General features: G+C 54.5%; 1 long non-coding RNA gene across 2 annotated transcripts; it reads left to right on the top strand.

The window, feature by feature from the left end:
• Positions 1 to 23,292: 23,292 nt before the first annotated feature.
• On the top strand, positions 23,293 to 26,990 carry LOC146759472 (uncharacterized). Of its 2 annotated transcripts, XR_014932434.1 has the most exons (4): positions 23,293 to 23,729; positions 24,031 to 24,154; positions 25,063 to 25,164; positions 25,953 to 26,990. It is a non-coding gene; the product is annotated as an uncharacterized LOC146759472 (long non-coding RNA). The 2 variants fall into 2 exon arrangements; XR_014932433.1 differs by having other exon boundaries at positions 23,297 to 23,729; positions 25,063 to 26,990.
• Positions 26,991 to 27,291: the final 301 nt, after the last annotated feature.

Below are 27,291 nucleotides of genomic sequence, written 5' to 3'. Positions count from 1 at the left end.
TGTGGAGCAGATGTGGGTCAGATCTATGGGGCAGGAGCTGCTGTCGAGATGATGTGGGTCAGATCTTTGGGTAGGAGCTGCTGTGGGGCAGATCAGGGTAAGATGTATGGGGCAGGAGCTGCTGTGGGTCAGATGTGGGTCAGATCTATGGGGCAGGAGATGGTGTGGGGCAGATGTGGGTCAGATCTATGGGGCAGGAGCTGCTGTGGCTGATGTGGGCCAGTTCTATGGGGCAGGAGATGCTGTGAGTCAGATGTATGAGGCAGGAGCTGCTGTGGGGCAGATAGGGGTCAGATCTATGGGGCAGGAGATGCTGTGGAGCAGATGTGGTTCAGATCTATGGGGCAGGAGCTGCTGTGGGGTGATGTGGGTAAGATCTATGAGACAGGAGCTGCTGTGGTTCAGATCTATGGGGCAGGAGCAGCTCTGGGGCACATGTGGGTCAGATCTATGTGTTAGGAGCTGCTGTGGGGCAGATGTGGGTCAGATGTATGGGGCAGGAGATGCTGTGGGGCAGATGTGGGTCAGATCTATGGGGCAAAGGCTGCTGTGTGACAGATGTGGGTCAGATCTATGGGGCAGGAGCTGCTGTGGGTCAGATGAGGGTCAGATCTATAGGTCAGGAGCTGCTGTGGCTGATGTGGGCCAGTTCTATGGGGCAGGAGATGCTGTGAGTCAGATGTATGAGGCAGGAGCTGCTGTGGGGCAGATGGGGGTCAGATCTATGGGGCAGGAGATGCTGTGGAGCAGATGTGGGTCAGATCTATGGGGCAGGAGCTGCTGTGGGGCAAATGTGGGTCAGATCTTTGGGCAGGAGCTGCTGTGCTGCACATGTTGGTAGGGTCTATGGGGCAGGAGCTGCTGTGGGGCAGATGTGGGTCAGATCTATGGGGCAGGAGCTGCTGTGGGGCTGATGTTGGTCAGATCTTTGGGGCAGCAGCTGCTGTGGAGCAGATCTGGGTAAGATCTATGTCGCAGGAGCTGCTGTGGGGCAGACGTGGCACATATCTATGGGTCAAAATCTGCTGTGGGGCTGATGTGGGTCAGATCTATGGGGCAGGATCTCGTGTGGGGCTGATGTGGGTCAAATCAATGGGGCAGAGCTGCTCTGGGGCACATGTGGGTCAGATCTATGGAGCAGGAGCTGCTGTGGGGCAGATTTGAATCAGATCTATAGGGCAGGAGCTGCTGTGGGTCAGACCTATGGGGCAGGAGCTGCAGAGGGGATGATGTAGGTCAGATCTATGGGGCAGGAGTTGCTGTGGGGAATATGAGGGACATATCTATGGTGCAAAATCTGCTGTTGGACTGATGTGAGTCAGATCTATGAGTTTGGAGCTGCTGTGGGGCACATGTGGGTCAGATCTATGGGGCAGGAGATGCTGTGGGGCTGATTTGGGTCAGATCTATGTGGCAGGAGATGCTGTGGGTCAGATCTATGGGGCAGGAGCTGCTGTGGGCACATGTGGGTCAGATCTATGGGGCAGGAGTTGCTGTTGGGCAGATGTGGGGCATAACTATGGGGCAAAATCTGCTGTGGGGCTGATGTGGGTAAGATCTATGAGACAGGAGCTGCTGTGGTTCAGATCTATGGGGCAGGAGCAGCTCTGGGGCACATGTGGGTCAGATCTATGTGTTAGGAGCTGCTGTGGGGCAGATGTGGGTCAGATCTATAGGTCAGGAGCTGCTGTGGCTGATGTGGGCCAGTTCTATGGGGCAGGAGATGCTGTGAGTCAGATGTATGAGGCAGGAGCTGCTGTGGGGCAGATGGGGGTCAGATCTATGGGGCAGGAGATGCTGTGGCTGATGTGGGTCAGATCTATGGGCAGGAGCTGCTGTGCTGCACATGTTGGTAGGGTCTATGGGGCAGGAGCTGCTGTGGGGCTGATGTTGGTCAGATCTTTGGGGCAGCAGCTGCTGTGGAGCAGATCTGGGTAAGATCTATGTTGCAGGAGCTGCTGTGGGGCAGACGTGGCACATATCTATGGGTCAAAATCTGCTGTGGGGCTGATGTGGGTCAGATCTATGGGGCAGGATCTGCTGTGGGGCTGATGTGGGTCAAATCAATGGGGCAGAGCTGCTCTGGGGCACATGTGGGTCAGATCTATGGAGCAGGAGCTGCTGTGGGTCAGATCTATGGGCAGGAGCTGCTGTGGGGCACATGTGAGTTAGATCTATGGGGCAGGAGATGGTGTGGGGCAGATTTGGGTCAGATGTATGGGTCAGGAGCTGCTGTGTTGCTGATGAGGGTCAGATCTATGGGGCATGGGCTGCTGTGGTTCAGATCTACGGGACTGGAGCTGCAGTGGAGCACATGTTGGTCAGATCTATGGGGTAGAAGCTGCTGTGGGGCTGATGGTGGTAAGATCTATAAGGCAGGAGCTGCTGTGGGGCTGACTTGGGTCAGATCTATGGGGCAGGAGCTGCTTTGGGGCTGATGGTGGTTAGATCTATATGGCAGGAGCTGCTGTGGGGCACATGTGGGTCAGACCTATGGGGCAGGAGCTGCAGAGGGGATGATGTAGGTCAGATCTGTGGGGCAGGAGTTGGTGTGGGGAATATGAGGGACATATCTATGGTGCAAAATCTGCTGTTGGACTGATGTGAGTCAGATCTATGAGTTTGGAGCTGCTGTGGGGCACATGTGGGTCAGATCTATGGGGCAGGAGATGCTGTGGGGCTGATTTGGGTCAGATCTATGTGGCAGGAGATGCTGTGGGTCAGATCTATGGGGCAGGAGCTGCTGTGGGCACATGTGGGTCAGATCTATGGGGCAGGAGTTGCTGTTGGTCAGATGTGGGACATAACTATGGGGCAAAATCTGCTGTGGGGCTGATGTGGGTAAGATCTATGAGACAGGAGCTGCTGTGGTTCAGATCTATGGGGCAGGAGCAGCTCTGGGGCACATGTGGGTCAGATCTATGTGTTAGGAGCTGCTGTGGGGCAGATGTGGGTCAGATGTATGGGGCAGGAGATGCTGTGGGGCAGATGTGGGTCAGATCTATGGGGCAGGAGCTGCTGTGGGTCAGATGTGGGTCAGATCTATAGGTCAGGAGCTGCTGTGGCTGATGTGGGCCAGTTCTATGGGGCAGGAGATGCTGTGAGTCAGATGTATGAGGCAGGAGATGCTGTGGGGCAGATGGGGGTCAGATCTATGGGGCAGGAGATGCTGTGGAGCAGATGTGGGTCAGATCTATGGGGCAGGAGCTGCTGTGGGGCAGATGTGGGTCAGATCTTTGGGCAGGAGCTGCTGTGCTGCACATGTTGGTAGGGTCTATGGGGCAGGAGCTGCTGTGGGGCAGATGTGGGTCAGATCTATGGGGCAGGAGCTGCTGTGGGGCTGATGTTGGTCAGATCTTTGGGGCAGCAGCTGCTGTGGAGCAGATCTGGGTAAGATCTATGTCGCAGGAGCTGCTGTGGGGCAGACGTGGCACATATCTATGGGTCAAAATCTGCTGTGGGGCTGATGTGGGTCAGATCTATGGGGCAGGATCTCCTGTGGGGCTGATGTGGGTCAAATCAATGGGGCAGAGCTGCTCTGGGGCACATGTGGGTCAGATCTATGGAGCAGGAGCTGCTGTGGGGCAGATTTGAATCAGATCTATAGGGCAGGAGCTGCTGTGGGTCAGATCTATGGGCAGGAGCTGCTGTGGGGCACATGTGAGTTAGATCTATGGGGCAGGAGATGGTGTGGGGCAGATTTGGGTCAGATGTATGGGTCAGGAGCTGCTGTGTTGCTGATGAGGGTCAGATCTATGGGGCATGGGCTGCTGTGGGTCAGATCTACGGGACTGGAGCTGCAGTGGAGCACATGTGGGTCAGATCTATGGGGTAGAAGCTGTTGTGGGGCTGATGGTGGTCATATCTATAAGGCAGGAGCTGCTGTGGGGCTGACTTGGGTCAGATCTATGGGGCAGGAGCTGCTTTGGGGCTGATGGTGGTTAGATCTATATGGGAGGAGCTGCTGTGGGGCACATGTGGGTCAGACCTATGGGGCAGGAGCTGCAGAGGGGATGATGTAGGTCAGATCTATGGGGCAGGAGTTGGTGTGGGGAATATGAGGGACATATCTATGGTGCAAAATCTGCTGTTGGACTGATGTGAGTCAGATCTATGAGTTTGGAGCTGCTGTGGGGCACATGTGGGTCAGATCTATGGGGCAGGAGATGCTGTGGGGCTGATTTGGGTCAGATCTATGTGGCAGGAGATGCTGTGGGTCAGATCTATGGGGCAGGAGCTGCTGTAGGGAACATGTGGGTCCGGTCTATGGGACAGGAGTTGCTGTTGGGCAGATGTGGGGCATAACTATGGGGCAAAATCTGCTGTGGGGCTGATGTGGGTAAGATCTATGAGACAGGAGCTGCTGTGGTTCAGATCTATGGGGCAGGAGCAGCTCTGGGGCACATGTGGGTCAGATCTATGGGGCAGGAGCTGCTGTGGGGCACATGTGGGTCAGATGTATGGGGCAGGAGATGCTGTGGGTCAGATGTATGAGGCAGGAGCTGCTGTGGGGCAGATGTGGGTCAGATCTATGGGGCAGGAGATGCTGTGGAGCAGATGTTGGTAGGGTCTATGGGGCAGGAGCTGCTGTGGGGCAGATGTGGGTCAGATCTATGGGGCAGGAGATGCTGTGGGGCAGATGTGGGTCAGATCTTTGGGGCAGCAGCTGCTGTGGAGCAGATCTGGGTAAGATCTATGTCGCAGGAGCAACTGTGGGGCAGACATGGCACATATCTATGGGTCAAAATCTGCTGTGGGGCTGATGTGGGTCAGATCTATGGGGCAGGATCTCCTGTGGGGCTGATGTGGGTCAAATCAATGGGGCAGAGCTGCTCTGGGGCACATGTGGGTCAGATCTATGGAGCAGGAGCTGCTGTGGGGCAGATTTGAATCAGATCTATAGGGCAGGAGCTGCTGTGGGTCAGATCTATGGGCAGGAGCTGCTGTGGGGCACATGTGAGTTAGATCTATGGGGCAGGAGATGGTGTGGGGCAGATTTGGGTCAGATGTATGGGTCAGGAGCTGCTGTGTTGCTGATGAGGGTCAGATCTATGGGGCATGGGCTGCTGTGGGTCAGATCTACGGGACTGGAGCTGCAGTGGAGCACATGTGGGTCAGATCTATGGGGTAGAAGCTGTTGTGGGGCTGATGGTGGTCATATCTATAAGGCAGGAGCTGCTGTGGGGCTGACTTGGGTCAGATCTATGGGGCAGGAGCTGCTTTGGGGCTGATGGTGGTTAGATCTATATGGGAGGAGCTGCTGTGGGGCACATGTGGGTCAGACCTATGGGGCAGGAGCTGCAGAGGGGATGATGTAGGTCAGATCTATGGGGCAGGAGTTGGTGTGGGGAATATGAGGGACATATCTATGGTGCAAAATCTGCTGTTGGACTGATGTGAGTCAGATCTATGAGTTTGGAGCTGCTGTGGGGCACATGTGGGTCAGATCTATGGGGCAGGAGATGCTGTGGGGCTGATTTGGGTCAGATCTATGTGGCAGGAGATGCTGTGGGTCAGATCTATGGGGCAGGAGCTGCTGTAGGGAACATGTGGGTCCGGTCTATGGGGCAGGAGCTGCTGTGGGCACATGTGGGTCAGATCTCTGGGGCAGGAGTTGCTGTTGGGCAGATGTGGGACATAACTATGGGGCAAAATCTGCTGTGGGGCTGATGTGGGTAAGATCTATGAGACAGGAGCTGCTGTGGTTCAGATCTATGGGGCAGGAGCAGCTCTGGGGCACATGTGGGTCAGATCTATGTGTTAGGAGCTGCTGTGGGGCACATGTGGGTCAGATCTATGGGGCAGGAGATGCTGTGGGGCAGATGTGGGTCAGATCTATTAGGCCGGAGGTGCTGTGGGGCTGATGTAGGAAAGATCTATGGGGCAGGAGATGCTTTGAGGCAGATGTGGGTCAGGTCTATTGGGCTGGAGCTGCTGTGGGGCACTTGTGGGTCAGATCTATGAGGCAGGGGCTGCTGTGGGTCAGATCTATGGGGCAGGAACAAATGTGGGCCTGATGTTGGTCAGATTTATGGAGCAGGAGCTGCTGTGTTGCAGATGTGGGTCAGATCTATGTTGCAGGAGCTGATGTGGGGGAGATGTAGGGCATATCTATGGGGCAGGAGCTGCTGTGAGGGTGATGGGTGTTAGATCTATGGGGAGGAGCTGCTGTGGTGCAGATGTGGGTCACATCTATGGGGCGGGAGATGCTGTGTGGCTGATGTGGGTCAAATCTATGGGGCAGGAGCTGCTTTGGGGCTGATGGTGGTTAGATCTATGGGGCAGGAGCTGCTGTGAGGTGCATGTGGGTCAGACCTATGGGGCAGGAGCTGCTGTGGGGCGCATGTGGGTCAGATCTATGGGGCAGGAGTTGCTGTTGGGCAGATGTGGGACAAAACTATGGGGCAAAATCTGCTGTGGGGCTGATGTGGGTAAGATCTATGAGACAGGAGCTGCTGTGGTTCAGATCTATGGGGCAGGAGCTGCTGTCGAGATGATGTGGGTCAGATCTATGGGTAGGAGCTGCTGTGGGGCAGATCTGGGTAAGATGTATGGGGCAGGAGCTGCTGTGGGTCAGATGTGGGTCAGATCTATGGGTAGGAGCTGCTGTGGGGCAGATCTGGGTAAGATGTATGGGGCAGGAGCTGCTGTGGGTCAGATGTGGGTCAGATCTATGGGGCAGGAGCTGCTGTGGGGCAGATGTGGGTCAGATCTATGGGTCAGGAGATGCTGTGGGGCAGATGTGGGTTAGATCTATGGGGCAAAGGCTGCTGTGTGGCAGATGTGGGTCAGATCTATGGGGCAGGAGCTGCTGTGGGTCAGATGTGGGTCAGATCTATAGGTCACGAGCTGCTGTGGCTGATGTGGGCCAGTTCTATCGGGCAGGAGATGCTGTGAGTCAGATGTATGAGGCAGGAGCTGCTGTGGGGCAGATGGGGGTCAGATCTATGGGGCAGGAGATGCTGTGGAGCAGATGTGGGTCAGATCTATGGGGCAGGAGATGCTGTGGAGCAGATGTGGGTCAGATCTATGGGGCAGGAGCTGCTGTGGGTCAGATGTGGGTCAGATCTATAGGTCAGGAGCTGCTGTGGCTGATGTGGGCCAGTTCTATCGGGCAGGAGATGCTGTGAGTCAGATGTATGAGGCAGGAGCTGCTGTGGGGCAGATGGGGGTCAGATCTATGGGGCAGGAGATGCTGTGGAGCAGATGTGGGTCAGATCTATGGGGCAGGAGCTGCTGTGGGGCAGATGTGGGTTAGATCTATGGGGCAGGAGCTGCTGTGGAGCAGATGTGGGTCAGATCTATGGGGCAGGAGCTGCTGTGGGGCAGATGTGGGTTAGATCTATGAGACAGGAGCTGCTGTGGTTCAGATCCATGGGGCAGGAGCAGCTCTGGGGCACATGTGGGTCAGATCTATGTGTTAGGAGCTGCTGTGGGGCACATGTGGGTCAGATCTATGGGGCAGGAGCTGCTGTGGAGCAGATGTGGGTCAGATCTATAGGTCAGGAGCTGCTGTGGCTGATGTGGGCCAGTTCTATGGGGCAGGTGATGCTGTGAGTCAGATGTATGAGGCAGGAGCTGCTGTGAGGCAGATGTGGGTCAGATCTATGGGGCAGGAGCTGCTTTGGGTCAGATGTGGGTCAGATCTATAGGTCAGGAGCTGCTGTGGCTGATGTGGGCCAGTTCTATGGGGCAGGAGATGCTGTGAGTCAGATGTATGAGGCAGGAGCTGCTGTGGGGCAGATGGGGGTCAGATCTATGGTGCAGGAGATGCTGTGGAGTAGATGTGGGTCAGATCTATGGGGCAGGAGCTGCTGTGGGGAACATGTGGGTCAGGTCTATGGGGCAGGAGCTGCTGTGGGCACATGTGGGTCAGATCTATGGGGCAGGAGTTGCTGTTGGGCAGATGTGGGGCATAACTATGGGGCAAAATCTGCTGTGGGGCTGATGTGGGTAAGATCTATGAGACAGGAGCTGATGTGGTTCAGATCTATGGGGCAGGAGCAGCTCTGGGGCACATGTGGGTCAGATCCATGTGTTAGGAGCTGCTGTGGGGCACATGTGGGTCAGATCTATGGGGCAGGAGCTGCTGTCGAGATGATGTGGGTCAGATCTTTGGGTAGGAGTTGCTGTGGGGCAGATCTGGGTAAGATGTATGGGGCAGGAGCTGCTGTGGGTCAGATGTGGGTCAGATCTATGGGGCAGGAGATGCTTTGGGGCAGATGTGGGTCAGATCTATGGGGTAAAGGCTGCTGTGTGGCAGATGTGGGTCAGATCTATGGGGCAGGAGCTGCTGTGGGTCAGATGTGGGTCGGATTTATAGGTCAGGAGCTGCTGTGGCTGATGTGGGCCAGTTCTATGGGGCAGGAGATGCTGTGAGTCAGATGTATGAGGCAGGAGCTGCTGTGGGGCAGATAGGGGTCAGATCTATGGGGCAGGAGATGCTGTGGAGCAGATGTGGGTCAGATCTATGGGGCAGGAGCTGCTGTCGAGATGATGTGGGTCAGATCTTTGGGCAGGAGCTGCTGTGCTGCACATGTTGGTAGGGTCTATGGGGCAGGAGCTGCTGTGGGGCAGATGTGGGTCAGATCTATGGGGCAGGTGCTGCTGTGGGGCAGATGGGGGTCAGATCTATGGGGCAGGAGATGCTGTGGAGCAGATGTGGGTCAGATCTATGGTGGAGGAGCTGCTGTGGGGCAGATGTGGGTCAGATCTATGGGGCAGGAGCTGCTGTGGGGCTGATGTTGGTCAGATCTTTGGGGCAGCAGCTGCTGTGGAGCAGATCTGGGTAAGATCTATGTCGCAGGAGCTGCTGTGGGGCAGACGTGGCACATATCTATGGGGCAAAATCTGCTGTGGGGCTGATGTGGGTCAGATCTATGGGGTAGGAGCTGCTGTGGGTCAGATGTGGGTCAGATCTATGGAGCAGGAGCTGCTGTGGGGCAGATTTGAATCAGATCTATAGGGCAGGAGCTGCTGTGGGTCAGATCTATGGGCAGGAGCTGCTGTGGGGCACATGTGAGTTAGATCTATGGGGCAGGAGATGCTGTGGAGCAGATGTGGGTCAGATCTATGTGGCAGGAGCTGCTGTGGGGCAGATGTGGGTCAGATCTATGGGCAGGAGCTGCTGTGCTGCACATGTTGGTAGGGTCTATGGTGTAGGAGCTGCTGTGGGGCAGATGTGGGTCAGATCTATGGGGCAGGAGCTGCTGTGGGGCTGATGTTGGTCAGATCTTTGGGGCAGCAGCTGCTTTGGAGCAGATCTGGGTAAGATCTATGTCGCAGGAGCTGCTGTGGGGCAGACGTGGCACATATCTATGGGGCAAAATCTGCTGTGGTGCTGATGTGGGTCAGATCTATGGGCAGGAGCTGATGTAGGGAAGATTTGGGTCTGATCTATGGGGCAGGAACTGCTGTGGTTCAGATCTATGGGGCAGGAGCAGCTGTGAGGCACATGTGGGTCAGATCTATGGTTTAGGTGCTGCTTTGGGGAAAATGTGGGTCAGATCTATGTGGCAGGAGATGCTCTGGGTCTGATGTGGGTCAGATCTATGGGGCAGGAGATGCTGTGAGTCAGATCTATGAGGCAGGAGCTGCTGTGGGGCTGATGTGTGTCAGGTCTATGGGGCAGGACCTGCTGTGTGGCTGATGCGGGTCAGATCTATGGGCAGGAGCTGCAGTGGAGATGATGTAGGTCAGATCTGTGGTGTAGGAGCAGCAGTGGGGCAGATGTGTGTCAGATCTTTGGGGAGGATCTGCTGTGGGTCTGATGTGGGTCAGATCTATGGGGCAGGAGCTGTTGTGGCGCAGTTGTGGGTCAGATCTATGTTGCAGGAGCTGATGTGGGGCAGATGTAGGGCATATCTATGGGGAGGAGCTGCTGTGGTGCAGATGTGGGTCACATCTATGGGGCGGGAGATGCTGTGTGGCTGATGTGGGTCAAATCTATGGGGCAGGAGTTGCTGTTGGGCAGATGTGGGACATAACTATGGGGCAAAATCTGCTGTGGGGCTGATGTGGGTAAGATCTATGAGACAGGAGCTGCTGTGGTTCAGATCTATGGGGCAGGAGCAGCTCTGGGGCACATGTGGGTCAGATCTATGTGTTAGGAGCTGCTGTGGGGCACATGTGGGTCAGATCTATGGGGCAGGAGCTGCTGTCTAGATGATGTGGGTCAGATCTTTGGGTAGGAGCTGCTGTGGGACAGATCTGTGTAAGATGTATGGGGCAGGAGCTGCTGTGGGGCACATGTGGGTCAGATCTATGGGGCAGGAGATGCTGTGGGGCAGATGTGGGTCAGATCTATGGGGCAAAGGCTGCTGTGTGGCAGATGTGGGTCAGATCTATGGGTCAGGAGCTGCTGTGGCTGATTTGGGCCAGTTCTATGGGGCAGGAGATGCTGTGAGTCAGATGTATGAGGCAGGAGCTGCTGTGGGGCAGATGGGGGTCAGATCTATGGGGCAGGAGATGCTGTGGGGCTGATGTTGGTCAGTTTTTTGGGGCAGCAGCTGCTGTGGAGCAGATCTGGGTAAGATCTATGTCGCAGGAGCTGCTGTGGGGCAGACGTGGCACATATCTATGGGTCAAAATCTGCTGTGGGGCTGATGTGGGTCAGATCTATGGGGTAGGAGCTGCTGTGGGTCAGATGTAGGTTAGATCTATAGGTCAGGGGCTGCTGTGGCTGATGTGTGCCAGTTCTATGGGGCAGGAGATGCTGTGAGTCAGATGTATGAGGCAGGAGCTGCTGTGGGGCAGATGGGGGTCAGATCTATGGGGCAGGAGATGCTGTGGAGCAGATGTGGGTCAGATCTATGGGGCAGGAGCTGCTGTGGGGCAGATGTGGGTTAGATCTTTGGGGCAGCAGCTGCTGTGGAGCAGATGTGGGTCAGATCTATGTCGCAGGAGCTGCTGTGGGGCAGACGTTGTACATATCTATGGGGCAAAATCTGCTGTGGGGCTGATGTGGGTCAGATCTATAGGGTAGCAGCTGCTGTGGGGCTGCTGTGGGTCAGATCTATGGGCAGGAGCTGATGTAGGGAAGATTTGGGTCTGATCTATGGGGCAGGAACTGCTGTGGTTCAGATCTCTGGGGCAGGAGCAGCTGTGAGGCACATGTGGGTCAGATCTGTGGTTTAGGTGCTGCTTTGGGGAAAATGTGGGTCAGATCTATGTGGCAGGAGATGCTCTGGGTCTGATGTGGGTCAGATCTATGGGGCAGGAGATGCTGTGAGTCAGATCTATGAGGCAGGAGCAGCAGTGGGGCAGATTTGGGTCCGATCTATGGGGCAGGCGCTGCTGTGGGGCAGATGTGGTCGGATTTATGGGGCAGGAGCTTCTGTGGGGCACTTGTGGGTCAGATATTTGGGGCAGTAGCTGCTGTGGGTCAGATCTATTGGGCAGCAGCTGTTTTGCTTATGATGTGTGTCAGATCTTTCGGGCAGGAGCTGCTGTGGGTCTGATGGTGGTCAGATCTATGGGGCAGGAGCTGCTGTGGTGCAGATGTGGGTAAGATCTATGGGGCAGGAATTTCTCTGGGGTTGATGTGGGTCAGATCCATGGGGCAGGAGCTGCTGTGGGGCACATGTGGGTCAGATCTATTGGGCCGGAGGTGCTGTGGGGCTGATGTAGGAAAGATCTATGGGGCAGGAGATGCTTTGAGGCAGATGTGGGTCAGGTCTATTGGGCTGGAGCTGCTGTGGGGCACTTGTGGGTCAGATCTATGAGGCAGGGGCTGCTGTGGGTCAGATCTATGGGGCAGGAACAAATGTGGGCCTGATGTTGGTCAGATTTATGGAGCAGGAGCTGCTGTGTTGCAGATGTGGGTCAGATCTATGTTGCAGGAGCTGATGTGGGGCAGATGTAGGGCATATCTATGGGGCAGGAGCTGCTGTGAGGCTGATGGGTGTTAGATCTATGGGGAGGAGCTGCTGTGGTGCAGATGTGGGTCACATCTATGGGGCGGGAGATGCTGTGTGGCTGATGTGGGTCAAATCTATGGGGCAGGAGCTGCTTTGGGGCTGATGGTGGTTAGATCTATGGGGCAGGAGCTGCTGTGAGGCGCATGTGGGTCAGACCTATGGGGCAGGAGCTGCTGTGGGGCGCATGTGGGTCAGATCTATGGGGCAGGAGTTGCTGTTGGGCAGATGTGGGACATAACTATGGGGCAAAATCTGCTGTGGGGCTGATGTGGGTAAGATCTATGAGACAGGAGCTGCTGTGGTTCAGATCTATGGGGCAGGAGCAGCTCTAGGGCACATGTGGGTCAGATCTATGTGTTAGGAGCTGCTGTGGGGCAGATGTGGGTCAGATCTATGGGGCAGGAGCTGCTGTCGAGATGATGTGGGTCAGATCTTTGGGTAGGAGCTGCTGTGGGGCAGATCTGGGTAAGATGTATGGGGCAGGAGCTGCTGTGGGTCAGATGTATGAGGCAGGGGCAGATGGGGGTCAGATCTATGGGGCAGGAGCTGCTGTGGGGCTGATGTTGGTCAGATCTTTGGGGCAGCAGCTGCTGTGGAGCAGATCTGGGTTAGATCTATGTCGCAGGAGCTGCTGTGGGGCAGACGTGGCACATATCTATGGGGCAAAATCTGCTGTGGGGCTGATGTGGGTCAGTTCTATGGGGCAGGATCTCCTGTGGGGCTGATGTGGGTCAAATCAATGGGGCAGAGCTGCTCTGGGGCACATGTGGGTCAGATCTATGGAGCAGGAGCTGCTGTGGGGCAGATTTGAATCAGATCTATAGGGCAGGAGCTGCTGTGGGTCAGATCTATGGGCAGGAGCTGCTGTGGGGCACATGTGAGTTAGATCTATGGGGCAGGAGATGGTGTGGGGCAGATTTGGGTCAGATGTATGGGTCAGGAGCTGCTGTGTGGCTGATGAGGGTCAGATCTATGGGGCATGGGCTGCTGTGGTTCAGATCTACGGGACTGGAGCTGCAGTGGAGCACATGTGGGTCAGATCTATGGGGTAGAAGCTGTTGTGGGGCTGATGGGGGTCATATCTATAAGGCTGGAGCTGCTGTGGGGCTGACTTGGGTCAGATCTATGGGGCAGGAGCTGCTTTGGGGCTGATGGTGGTTAGATCTATATGGCAGGAGCTGCTGTGGGGCACATGTGGGTCAGACCTATGGGGCAGGAGCTTCAGAGGGGATGATGTAGGTCAGATCTATGGGGCAGGAGTTGCTGTGGGGAATATGAGGGACATATCTATGGTGCAAAATCTGCTGTTGGACTGATGTGAGTCAGATCTATGAGTTTGGAGCTGCTGTGGGGCACATGTGGGTCAGATCTATGGGGCAGGAGATGCTGTGGGGCTGATTTGGGTCAGATCTATGTGGCAGGAGATGCTGTTGGTCAGATCTATGGGGCAGGAGCTGCTGTGGGGAACATGTGGGTCAGGTCTATGGGGCAGGAGCTGCTGTGGGCACATGGGGGTCACACTGGGACCCATATGGGGACAAAGGGAGACATCATAGAGACTCATAGGGACCTATTGGGACCAATAGGGACCCAAAGAGAGACATAGAGACCCCATAGAAACCTATGGAGACCCCATAGAGGCACATAGCAACCCATAGGGGGGACATTGGGACACATAGGTACACACTGTGACCCGTAGGAAAACACTGGGACCCATAGGGGGACATTGGGACACATAGGGACCCAATGAATTACAGTGGGGGACAGTGAGACCCATAGAGATACATAAGGACCCCTCTGAGACCCATAAGAGACCCCATAGAGGCACCTAGGGACCACATTGAAACTCATAGATACTTGTAGGAAGACATTTGGGCCCAGAGATATCCATAAGAGACCCCACAGAGACCCCATAGAGGCACATAGCAACCCATAGGGGGGACATTGGGACACGTAGGGAAACATTCTGACCCATAGGGAGACACTGGGACCCATATGGGGACATTGGGACACATAGGGACCCCTTGGACTACAGTGGGGGACAGCCAGACCCATAGAGACACATAGAAACCCCGCTGAGACCCATAAGAGACCCCATAGAGGCACATAGGGACCACATTGAAACCCATAGATAGCTATAGGAAGATATTTGGGCCCAGAGATACCCATAAGAAACCACATACAAGCACATAGCAACCCATAGGGGGGACATTGGGACACATAGTGACCCATAGGGGGACATTGGGACACATAGGTACACATAGGGAGACACTGGGACCCATAGGGGGACATTGGGACACATAGTGACCCCATGGATTAAAGTGGGGGACAGTCAGATCCATCGAGACACATAGGGACCCTGCTGAGACCCATAAGAGACCCCATAGAGGAACATAGCAACCCATAGGGGGGACATAGGGACACATAGGGACACACCGTGACCCATGAGGAGACACTGGATCCCATAGGGGGACAATGGGACACATAAGGACCCCATGGATTACAGTGGGGGACAGTGAGACCCATAGAGACACATAGGGAACCCGCTGAGACCCATAAGAGACCCCATAGAGGCACATAGGGACCTAATGTAACCAATAGATACCCACAGGGAGACATTTGGGCCCAGAGCTATCCATAAGAGAGCCCATTGAGGCACATAGCAACCCATAGGGGGGACATTGGGACACATAGGGACACATAGTGACCCATAGGGAGACACTGGGACCCATATGGGGATATTGGGACACATAGGGACCACATGGATTACAGTGGTGGACAGTGAGACCCATAGAGACACATAGGGACTTCGTTGAGACCCATAAGAGACCCCATAGAGGCACATAGGGACCACACTGAAACCCATAGATACCCTTAGGAATACATTTGGGACGATAGTTACCCATAAAAGACCCCATAGAGACCCCATAGAGGCACATAGGGACCACACTGAAACCCATAGATACCCTTAGGAATACATTTGGGACGATAGTTACCCATAAAAGACCCCATAGAGACCCCATAGAGGCACATAGCAAACCATAGTGGGGACATTGGGACACATAGGGACCCCATAGAGAGACATAGAGACATATAGGGACCCATTTAGAGGCATAATAACCCCATAGAGTCCTATAGGGACACCCAGAGATCCATAGGGAAACATTGGGACCCACAGGGGCTGTGTGGGAGATTGGTAATCACAGCCTGAACCTCTGATTAATCAGCTGAGGCAAGTGTGGGGTCAGCTGCGGGAGCACAGGTGAGAGTAATGGAGCTGTGCTCCCGGGAGGGCTGGAGCTCGACTCCACCTCCTCTGAGACCTCATTTAAGGGCTGACCCTCACTCGAGCCGCTTTCCATTATCTTTCCGAGCTCCCTGTTACCGGGTGAGGTCCCAGAAGACTGGAGGCTTGCCAACGTGACTCCCATTTCCAAGCAAGGTTGTCAGGAGGATGCGGGCAACTCCAGGCCTGTTAGCCTGACCTCGGTGCCAGGGAAGGGAATGGAACGAATTGTCTTGAGGGAGATGACAGATGCGGCAGGTGTGGGATGAGCAGGAGATCAGACCTAGCCAGCATGGGTTCGTGAAGGGCAGCTCCTGCTTGACCAATCTGATCTCCTTCTACGATCCTGTGACCCATCTGATGGATGAAGGAAAGAAAGAAAGGCTGTTGATGTGCTCTACTTGGACTTCAGCAAAGCCTTCACAACTGTCTCCCATGCTATTCTCCTACAAAAGCTGGCAGCCCTTTTCCAACCTTGAGAATTCTGTGATTCTGTGAGGCAGCATCTCTTGGACATCGCTCTGCAGTGAAGACCGCCCCAGCATCCTCAGCGAAGGCATCACCACTGGTGAGTTTCTCTCTCGCTTAGAACCTCTGTACATTTGTTACCATCTTTGTTACCATCTGTATAGTTACCACCTAGACAGGGGGACATAGAGAGACACTGGGACCCCTAGGGACCCATAGAGATCCAGAGGAAGACATTGGGACCCATAGAGAGACACTGGGACCCATAGGGACACATAGAGACCCATAGACAGTCATTGGGAGCCATAAGGATAAATTGAGACCCATAGAGACCCCATAGTGCCTCATAGTGCCTCAAAGAAACCCATAGCGACCCCATAGTCACCCATAGCGCCCCATAGGAACACAAACATACCCCATAGAGCCCCATACACACCCCATAGTGACCCATAGGGGCCCAAAGAGACCCCAGAGCACCCCATAGCTACTCCATAGTGCCCCATAGCAGCCCATGGAGCCTCATAGACACTCCATTGTGCCCCACAGCACCCCATTGCACCCCATAGGGACCCATAGACACAGCATACTGCTCAATAGAGCCCCATAGACACCCCATAGTTCCCCACAGCACCCCATAGCAGCCCACAGTGCCCCATAGACACCACATAAGGCCCTACAGCCACACCATAGAGCCCAATTGAACCACATAGACACCCCATATCGCCCCATAGTGCCTGTAGACACCCCATAGAGCCCCATAGAGACCCACTGAACCCCATACAGACCCCATGCAGACCCCATAGAGCCCCACAGACAACCCATAGATCCCCAAAGACACCCCATAGACTCCCGATAGAGCCCCATAGGGACCTCATAGCGCCCCATAGAGACCCCATTCTTCCGCATAGAGCCACATAGCAAACCATAGCACCCCATAGTCACCCATAGCGCCCCATAGGAACCCAAGGATACCCCAAAGCACCCCATAGCCACCCTACAGCACCGCATAGCCACCCCATAGAGCCCCATAGACACCACATAGTGACTCATAGAGCCCCATAGGGGCACAAAGAGACCCCAAATCATCCCATAGCTACTCCACAGTGCCCCATAGCAGCCCATGGAGCCTCATAGACACTCCCTTGTGCCCCACAGCGCCCCATTGCACCCCATAGGGACCCATAGACACCCTATACTGCTCCATAGAGCCCCATAGCACCCCATAGTGCCTCACAGCACCCCATAGCACAACATAGTGCCACATAGACACCACATAAGGACATATAGCCGCGCCATAGAGCCCCATACACATCCCATAGAGCCCCGTAGGCAACCCATTGTGCCCCATAGAGCTCCCATAGCCACCCATAGAAACTCATTTTGCCACATAGACACACCATAGCGTTCCATAAACACCCCATAGAAACTTCAGAATGCCCCATAGAACCCCATAGAGCTCCATAGGCACCCCATAGAGCCCCATAGAGAACCCATAGAGGCACATAGCAACCCATAGGGGGGACATTGGGACACATAGGGACACAAAATGACCCATAGGGAGACACTGGGACCCATAAGGTGACATTGGGACACATAGGGACACCATGGATTACAGTGGGGGACAGTGATACCCGTAGAGACACATAGAGACTCTGCTGAGACCCATAAGAGACCCCATAGAGGCACATAGGGACAACATTGAAACCCATAGGTACCCATAGGAATACATTGGGCAGGAAATTGAGCTTTTGGGGCAGGAGTTGGCACTTGTGTGGCTGGAGGTTGAAGTTGTGGGGCGAGAGGTAGCACTTGTGGGGCAGGACGCGGCGAATGTGGTGCAGGGAATGGCACTTGTGGGGCAGGAGTTTGCACTTGTGGGTCAGGTGGTGGCACATGTGGGGCGGGGGTCGACGTTGTGGGGCAAGAGGTGTAACTTGTGGGGCATGAGGTGTAACTTGTGGGGCAGGAGGTGGCTATAGAGGGGCGAGAGGTGGCACTTGTGTGGCGGGAGGTGGCACTTGTGGGGCAGGAGATGGCAATTGTGGAGCAGGAGGTGGAAGTTGCACGTCAGAATTTGGCACTTGTGGGGCGGGAGATGGCACTTGTGTGTCTGGAGGTTAAGCTTGTGGGGTGGGAGGTGGCACTTGTGGGGAAGGAGGTGGCACTTGTGGGGCAGGAGGTGGCAAATGTGGTGCAGGAAATGGCACTTGTGGGGCAGGAGTTGGCACTTGTGGGGCACGAGTTGGCACTTGTGGGGCAGGTAGTTGCATTAGTGGGTCAGGTGGTGGCACTTGTGGGTCAGGTGGTGGCACTTGTGGGGCGGGATGTGGAAGTTGTGGGGCGTGAGGTGTCACTTGTGGGGCGGAAGTTGACACTGTTGGGGTGTGAGGTGGCACTTGTAGGGCGGAAGGTGGCACTTGTGGGCAGGATGTGACACTTGTGGGGCAGGTTGTGGCACTTGTGCGTGGGAGGTGGCACTTGTGGGGCGGGAGGTGGCACTTGTGGGGGGGGTGGCACTTGTGAGGCATGAGGTGGCACTTGTGGGGCAGGATGTGGCACTTGTGCGTGGGAGGTGGAGTTTGTGGAGAGGGAGGTGGCGCTTGTGGGGCGGGAGGTGGCACTTGTGGGGAGGAGGTGGAACTTGTGGGGCGGGAGGTGGAAGTTGTGATGCAGGAGGTGGTACATGTGGGGCGGGAGGTGTAAGTTTTGATGCAGGAGGTGGTACATGTGGGGCGGGAGGTGGAAGTTGTGATGCAGGAGGTGGTACATGTGGGGCGGGAGGTGGAAGTTGTGATGCAGGAGGTGGTACATGTGGGGCGGGAGGTGGAAGTTGTGATGCAGGAGGTGGTACATGTGGGGCGGGAGGGTGAAGTTGTGATGCAGGAGGTGGTACATGTGGGGCGGGAGGTGGAAGTTGTGATGCAGGAGGTGGTACATGTGGGGCGGGATGTGGCACTCGTGAGCAGGGAGGTGGCACTTGTGGAACTTGTAACAGGTGTAACTTGTCGGGCAGGAGGCGGCTCTTGTGGGGCTGGAGATTGATGTTGTGGGTCAAGAGGTGGCACTTGTGGGGCAGGAGGTGGATGATGAGGGGCAGGAGCTGGCACTTGTGAAGCATGAGCTGGCACTTGTGGGGCAGGAATTGGCACTTGTAGGGCAGGAGGTGGCACTTGTGGGGCAGGAGGTGGCACTTGTGGAGCGGGAGGTGGCACTTGTGGGGCAAAATGCAACACTTGTGGGGCAGGAGGTGGAAGTTGTGGAACAGAAGGTGGCTCTTGTGGGGCGGGATGTGGCACTTGTGGGGCGGGAGGTGGGACTTGTGGGGCCAGAGGTTGAGGTTGTGGTTCGGGAGGTGGCACTTGTGGAGCAGGAGCCTACACTTGTGGGGCAGAATGTGGCACTTGTAAGGCAGGACGTTGAAATTGTGGAGCAGGTTGTGGCACTTGTGGGGCAGGAGGTGGAAATTGTGGGGCAGGAGATGGTAATGGTGGGGCAGGAGGTCGCACTTGTGGGCCAGGAGTTGGAAGTTGTGGGGCGGGATGAGGAACTTGTGAGGCAGGAGGTGGCACTTGTGGGGCGGGAGTTGGAAGTTGAGTGACGGGAGGTGGCACTTGTGGGGCAGGTTGTGGAAGTTGTGGGGCGGGAGGTTGCACTTGTGAGACAGGAGGTGGCACTTGGGCAGATTGTGTCACTCGTGGGCAGGGAGGTTGCACTTGTGGGGCAGGAGGTGAATGTTGTGGGGCAGGAGGTGGCATTTGTAAGGCGGGAAGTGGCACTTGTGGGGCAGAAATTGGCACTTATGGGGCAGGAGGTGGCACTTGTGGTGCGGGAGGTGGCACTGATGGGGCAGGAAATTGAGCTTTTGGGGCAGGAGATGGCACTTGTGGGGCGTAAGGTGGAACTTATGGGGCAGGAGGTGGAACTTGTGGAGCAGGAGGTGGTACTTGTGGGGCGGGAGGTTGGAGTTGTTGGGCAGGAGGTGGCATTTTGAGGCAGAAGGTGGCATTTGTGTGGCAGGAGGTGGCAATTGTGGGGCACGAGTTGGAAATTGTTGGGCAGGAGGTGGAAGTTTTGGGGCAGGGTTTGGCAGTTGTAGGGCGGGAGGTGGCACTTGTGGGCCAGGAGGTAGAAGTTGTAGGGCAGGAGGTGGCACTTGTGGGGCAGGAGGTTGTACTTGTGGGTCAGGAGGAGGAAGTTGGACAGTCAGTGACACTTGTGGGTCAGGAGGTGGATTATTTGGGGGGGGAGGTGGCAGTGGTGTGGACAAATGTGGCACTTGTGGGGCAGGAATTGGCACTTGTGGGGTAGGTGGTGGCACTTGTTGGGTGGGAGGTGGACGATGTGGGGCAGGAGGTTGCACTTGTGGGGCAGGAGGTGGCACTTGTGGGGCGGAAATTGGAACTTGTTGGGAGGGAAGAGGTACTTGTGGGGCAGGAAGTGGCTCTTGTCGGGCAGGAGCTGGCACTTGTGGGGCAGGAGCTGGCACTTGTGGGTCAGGAGGAGGAAGTTGGTCAGTCAGTGACAATTGTGGGGCAGGAGGTGGATTATTTGGGGGGGAGGAGGCAGTGGTGTGGACAAATGTGGCACTTCAGGGGAATGAGCTGGCACTTGTGGGGCAGAAATTGGCACTTATGGGGCAGGAGGATGTCTTTGTCGGTCAGGAGGTGGCACTTGTGAGCAGGAAGTGGATGACGTAGTGCAGGAGCTGGCACTTGTGAAGCATGAGCTGGCACATGTGGGGCAGGAATTGGCACTTGTGGGGCAGGTGGTGGCACTTGTTGGGTGGGAGGTGGACGATGTGGGGCAGGAGGTGGCACTTGTGGGGCAGGAGGTGGAAGTTGCATTGCAGGATTTGGCATTTGTGGGTTGGGAGTTGGCACTTGTGGGGCATGAGGTGGAATTTGTGGGGAGGTAGGTGGAACATGTGGGGCAGGAGCTGGCACTTGTGGGGCAGGATGTGGCAGTTGTGGGGCAAGAGGTGGCACTTGTGGGGCATGAGCTGGCACTTGTGGGGCAGGAAGTTGATGATGTGGGGCATGAGCTGGCATTTGTGAAGCATGAGCTGGCACTTGTGAAGCAGGAATTGGCACTTTTGGGGCAGGAGGTGGAACTTGTGGGGTGGGTGGTGGAATTTGTGGGGTGGTAGGTGAAACTTGTAAGGCAGGAGTTGGCACATGTGGGGGGGGAAATCGCACTTGTGGGGCAGGAAATGGCACCAGTGGGGTAGGATTTGGAACCTGTGGGGTAAGAAATGGCACTTGTTGGGCAGGAGGTGGCACTTGTGGGGCGGAAGTGGAACTTGTTTGTCATGTGGCCACAGTTGTTGGGCGGGATGTGGCACTTGTGGGGCAGGAGGTGGCAATTGTGGGGCAGAAGGTGGAAGTTGCAGGGCAGGATTTGGCATTTGTGGGGCGGGAGGTGGCACTTGTGGAACAAGTATTGTCACTTGTGGGGGAGGAGGTGGATGATGTGGGGCAGGAGGTGGTCTTTGTGGGGCAGGATGTGGATGATGTGGCGCAGGAGGTGGTCTTTGTGGGGCAGGAGCTGGACTTGCAGGGTGACAGGTGGCACTTATGGGGCAGGAGGTGGCACTTGTGGGGCAGGTGTTGGCACTTGTGGGGCAGGAGGTGGAAGTTGTGGGGCGGTAGGTTGCACTTGTGCGTGGGAGGTGGATGTTGTGGGGCAGGAAATGGCACCTGTGGGGCAGGAGGTGGCGCTTTTGGGGGAGGTGGTGGCATTTGTTGGGCGAGAGGTGAAACTTATGGGGCAGGAGGTGGCACTTGTAGGTCAAGAGGTGGAACTAGTTGGGCAGGAGGTGGCACTTGTGGGGCAGGAGGTGGAACTTATGGGGCGTTACGTGGAAGTTGTGGGGCAGGAGGTGGCTCTTTTGAGGCAGGAGGTGGCACTTGTGGGCCAGGAGATGGAAGTTGTAGGGTGGGAGGTGGCACTTGTGGGGTGGGAGGTGGTAGATGTTGGGCGTGAGGTGGCACTTGTGGGTCGGGAGGTGGAAGTTGTGGGGCTGGAGGTGGAAGTTGTGGAGTGGGAGGTGGCATTTGTGGGGCGAAAGGTGACACTTGTGGGGCAGGAGGTTGCACTTGTGGGGCAGGAGGTGGCACTTGTGGGGCGGAAATTGGAACTTGTTGGGAGGGAAGAGGTACTTGTGGGGCAGGAAGTGGCTCTTGTCGGGCAGGATCTGGCACTTGTGGGGCAGGAGGTTGCACTTGTGGGTCAGGAGGAGGTAGTTGGTCGGTAAGTGACACTTGTGGGGCAGGAGGTGGATTATTTTGGGGGGGAGGTGGCAGTGGTGTGGCAAAATGTGGCACTTGTGGGGCAGGAGCTGGCACTTGTAGGGCAGGAATTGGCACTTGTGGTGCAGGGGGTGGTCGTTGTGGGGCAGGAGGTGGTCGTTGTGGGGCAGGAGGTGGCACTTGTGGGGCAGAAGATGGATGATGTGGGACACGACCTTGCACTTGTGGGGCATGAACTGGAACTTGTTGGGCAGGAGGTGGCACTTGTGGGGAAGGAGGTGGCACTTGTATGGCAGGAATTGAAACTTGTGGGGTGGGATGGGGCACCTGTGGTGAAGGAGCTGGCACTTGTGGGGCAGGAGCTGGCACTTGTGGGGCATGAACTGGCACTTGTGGGCAGGAAGTGGATGATGTGGTGCAGGAGCTGGCACTTGTGAAGCATGAGCTGGCACATGTGGGGCAGGAATTCGCACTTGTGGGGCAGGAGCCTACACTTGTGGGGCAGAACGTGGCACTTGTTGGGCAGGAGGTTGAAGTTGTGGTGCAGGATGTAGCACTTGTGGGGCAGGAGCTGTAAATTGTCTGGCGAGATATGGCACTTGTGGGGCAGGAGGTTGCACTAGTTTGGCAGGAGGTGGCACTTGTGGGGCGGGATGTGGCACTTGTGGGGCGAGAGGTGACACTTGTGGGGCAGGAAGTGGATGATGTGGTGCAGGAGCTGGCACTTGTGAAGCATGAGCTGGCACATGTGGGGCAGGAATTGGCACTTGTGGGGCAGGAGCCTACACTTGTGGGGCAGAACGTGGCACTTGTTGGGCAGGAGGTTGAAGTTGTGGTGCAGGATGTAGCACTTGTGGGGCAGGAGCTGTAAATTGTCTGGCGAGATAAGGCACTTGTGGGGCAGGAGGTTGCACTAGTTTGGCAGGAGGTGGCACTTGTGGGGCGGGATGTGGCACTTGTGGGGCGAGAGGTGACACTTGTGGGGCGGTTGGTGGATGATGTGGGGCAGGAGTTGGCACTTGTGGGGTAAGGGTTGGCACTTGTGGGGTGGGAGGAGGCACTTGTGGGGCGGGGGGTGGCAATTGCTGGGTGGGAAGTGGCAGTTGTGGGGCAGTAGGTTGACTGTCCCAGTCTGCCTCTGGGTGGGATCTCTTTCTGATGATTTCTCCTCTGTGGAGTTTGTTCTGTGCACTTCCATCCTCAGTGGTGGGTGAGCCATTCTTTTTTTTTTTTTACTTTTGTGATATATTCCTGTTGCGCCTATCTTTCTGCTGTTACGTATGTTATGGATTTCCTTTTTTTTTTTTTTTTTTTAATCTGTTTTGTGTGGTTGTTTTTTGTTGTTTGTATTGTTGTTGTTTTTTAACTTTGATTCCCTGGTCTTTGGCTTGCTTTTTTTTTTTCTTTCTTTATTTTTCTTTGTTTTGCTTTTTTCTTTTGCTGCATCATGATCTGCTTCACGGGTGTCATTTGCAAGAGACTGTAAATTCTCCTGGTTCGAACTGCAGTCAGCTTAATCAGATGCGTAAGAAATACATAAGGGCTGCTGAGGCCGGGCTGGTTTTCCATTTCTTTATAAACTGGGGTGCATCCACAGCAGCACTTATCTCCTGTTTTTGTTGTTGCTGTTGTTCAAGATAATTAAAGGATGCTACGTCTGTGTTTGTTGTCATCCTGCTTTCTTTTCTCTGTCTTGCAGGTCAGCTCGTGCTAGAAGTCGATGGTATCGCTGTATGAATCAAGGGCAGTTTAGGAGCAGCTGCTGATGGAAGAAACGAAGTCCAGGCTAATAAATGGAAGTATCTTCTGGTAAGGTGTCAAAGGTGGCAGTCATCATTAAAACCAAAGGGCTGGCTCATCCGAGTGCTTGCTGACTGATGCTTGGGAGTGTCTCGTTCTCCAGCTGTATGATACGAAAGCTAAATATGCTGAGCCGTTACAGCTTGTGCTGAAGTTGTGATTGTGCTCCCAGATGTTTCCTTTAGTGGTAAATCATGTTCTGGCACTGTGGTAGTCCTATCTCTGGCATGATCAGGAGCCTGGAGCACCGTGTCTGGTTGCGAGCCTTGTGTGCCTGTTTCCATGAACCTTGCTTTCTTTCTCTCTTCAGAGTAAGGGCAGGGTGCTTCCTTGCTTTTGGTGGATTCATTCAGGAGGCTGTCAGAAGGCCAATTGCAGTGTTCATAACACGGAGGGACACAATGGGAATGGACTCTCGTTACCACCATGCAAAAGTGAGTTTCTTATGAGTGATATAATTTTGATTATTACTTCTGAGCAGTTGCAGTGTGATAGAGGATGTCACGAAACTATTTGTTTGGGAGCACAGGGAAGAGTCATGAGAACCGAAAATGTAGTTTCTGTTTTGGCTGTCAAAATGGTGGAGTTTTTTTGGGAGGACAGTGTCTGGTCTTCCTGTTAGCAGGCCCCCTCTGAGAAATTGGGCTTTGCTTGCTGCTTTGCTGTGCCTACCTGCCTGCTCCCTGTGCTTGCTGTGTCTGATACCAGCGGTCGTGGAACATGCTCCCTGAGGCTGTGGGCCTGGCCCTGAGCTGCTGCAGCTTAAAGGCCGTTTGAGTTTAGGTTGTCCTTCCTGGAGCATCGGGTTGGACTTGATAATCCTCGTGGTTCCTTTACAACTTGGGCTATTCTGTGGTTCTGTGGTCTTGGTGGTTTGCCTGGGAAATACCAGATGGTTTTATTCCCCCAATTTTTTATGGCATTTGAACTTGTTTCAATTCTAAATGTGGGAGAGGAGTTGGATAAGGGTAGGGTAAGGGTAAGGGTAGGTTGCTTTTTTCTTTTTCCTATTCTCCTAGGTATTTTCTGCCCATGTTGTGATAACTCTCTAACCAGAAATGTTCTTAATGCTCATGAAAAGGCTTTACTGGCAGCACACAATTTGACCATAGGACTGCTTGCTGGATTAATTTCTATGGATTGATTGTATGCTTTTTGAGGTGGTATGTTCAGTTTATCTTTTGAAAGGCTGTCAGCTTTTGAGGTCGCTGAGGTGTCTTGCTTTATCAGTCTCTAGCAGCTTGCTGGAGCTTGAAGTAGTTGAATCGTCCCATACAGAGCTGTTAAATAAAACCTTATAATCACTTTGTTTGTCACCTGACTGCCCTTCTTGTCTCCCTAGAGCCCAGCTGTCTTCCTGGGATTGCTGAGCAGCTGCCTTTCGCTGTCTCCTGCCTATCAGATCAAAAACCAGTGGTGTAAAACTGAGTTGGAATTTGGTGGCGTAAGTCCTTGAGTATTCTTTATTTCTGTAAAAGGCGCTGGATGTCTCAAGATGGAAGTCCAGATACCTACCCAAGTGTATTACAGCAATCACAGAATTTCTATTTCAGAGACTTTTTCAAAGCCCTTCAGATGGAAAGGCAAAGGGAAGTGCAACTTTGGAGTAGTAAATGGTGCTTATTAAAATGTAAAGAGGTCTAATTGGTGTAAATGGACTCCAGTCACACTGGTGTATAGCTTTCTTTATGAGGGTACAGGAATTCTTCTGACAATGAGTGATACAGTCCCAGCTCCAGGTGCGTGCTCAGCTTGGAAATGCATGCACATAGCTTTTGCTTGGCCAGCTGCTTTGACTGCATTGCACTACATCATCTTGTCTTGATCTCTTTGCTCCCTCCATCAAAAGTTTTGCTCGGCCTAGACTCGTTGCAGATACTGACTGTGTTATTTTGATCCACATGAGATCAATACAGAAATGAATACAGAAAATTAAGTAGGGTTGTGCAGCACGAATTTGAACGTCTATGGAGACCACCCTTTGTGGGACTCAGACTTGCAGAACTAGCTCCTTGAAGAGAGGGGCTCCCAAGGTATTAACCCATATAAACCGTTGCTCTTCAGCATCTTCCTTCGTCAGTGACATAGATGATGGCAGGTTTGCAGACGATACAAACTGAGCAGTGCAGTCAATATATTGTAGGGGAGGGAAGCCAACCAGAGGGACCGGGACAGGCTGGAGAGGTTGCGGGCGTCCCTTTATTTTCCTTTGTTGTTTCCTTCTGGTTACAGGGAGGTGTCCGTCCCTTCTGCCACTGTGAAGTTGCTGTGGGGAATGAAACCGTCTGCAATTGTGGAAGGAGGGTCACTGCATGAGGAGGGGCTGCACATTCAGACATATGGAAGTTGATGGGAGTGTTTGCCTACAGATGTGTTCTCAATTTCAGTCCCCCAAAGCAATGAATTTCTGTAGGAGGCTAGATGTGCTTTTACAGGCAAGATTCATTGACTTTAAAATGATACTGGTTTTGATGACGACGAGGGGGGCTGGGTGGTTGTACAGGGAAGACAATTGAATGCTGCCAGAGATCTGCGTTTATCAGGCAGGAAACAGTGGGCATTGGCCTCCCGTGAGCTGGGCTTGATACTGATCTACCGGGACTCTTCTGTCCTGGATATCTTCAGAGAACATTGTTCTAGCTGCTTGTAGTTGTAAGGCGTGGGAAAGGAAACAGTGGTAAAGAACTAAGAACCTGCAAGATAGTTTTGGATAGGGCGGTGGATGTAGTTTACCATGATTTCAGCAAGGCATCTGGTACTGTCTCCCAGGACATCCTTATAACAAGCTGAGCAAGCGTGGGATAGATGAGTGGACAGAGAGGTGGGTTGAGAAGTGGCTGACTGGCAGAGCACAGAGAGACGTTGTTGGCAGTGCAGAATCCAGGTGGAGACCTGTAACTAGCGGCGTCCCCCAGGGGTCAGTGCTGGGTCCGGTCTTGTTCAATATCTTCATCAACGACCTTGATGAGGAGATAGTGACCACCCTCAGCAAGTTTGTGATGACACGAAGTTGGGAGGACTGGCTGACACGCCTGAAGGCTGTGCTGCCATTCAGCGAGACCTGGACAGGCTGGAGAGCTGGGCAGTAAGAAACCGGATGAGGTTTAACAAAAGCAAGTGTAGAGTCTTGCACCTAGGGAGCAGTAATTGCATGCACCAGTACAGGCTGGGGGAAAAGCTGCTGGAGAGGAGCTCTGAAGAGAGGAACCTGGGTGTCCTGGTGGACGACAGATTGACCATGAGCCAGCAGTGTGCCCTTGTAGCCAAAAAAGCCGATGGAATACTGAGGTGTATTACAAAGAGCATGGACAGCAGGTCAAGGTGGCACTTGTGGGGAGGAAAATGGAAGTTGTGGGGCAGGGGGTGGCGATTGTGGGGCAGGGGGTGGCACTTGTGAAGCAGGAGGTGGCACTTTGTGGGGTAGGATGTGGAAGTTCTTGAGCAGGAAATGGCAGTTGTGGAACAGGAGGTGGCATTTGTGGGTCAGGAGGTGGAAGTTGTGAGGTGGGAGGTAAAAGTTGGGGGAAGGAGGTGGAAGTTGTGGGGCAGGAGGTGGAAGTTGTGGGGCAGG

This window comes from Coturnix japonica, chromosome 10 (assembly GCF_054131305.1).
Source record: "Coturnix japonica strain WE chromosome 10, WE-NBRP24, whole genome shotgun sequence".
NCBI classification, from domain to species: Eukaryota; Metazoa; Chordata; class Aves; order Galliformes; family Phasianidae; genus Coturnix; species Coturnix japonica.
This window is presented reverse-complemented; position numbering and strand designations above follow the sequence as displayed.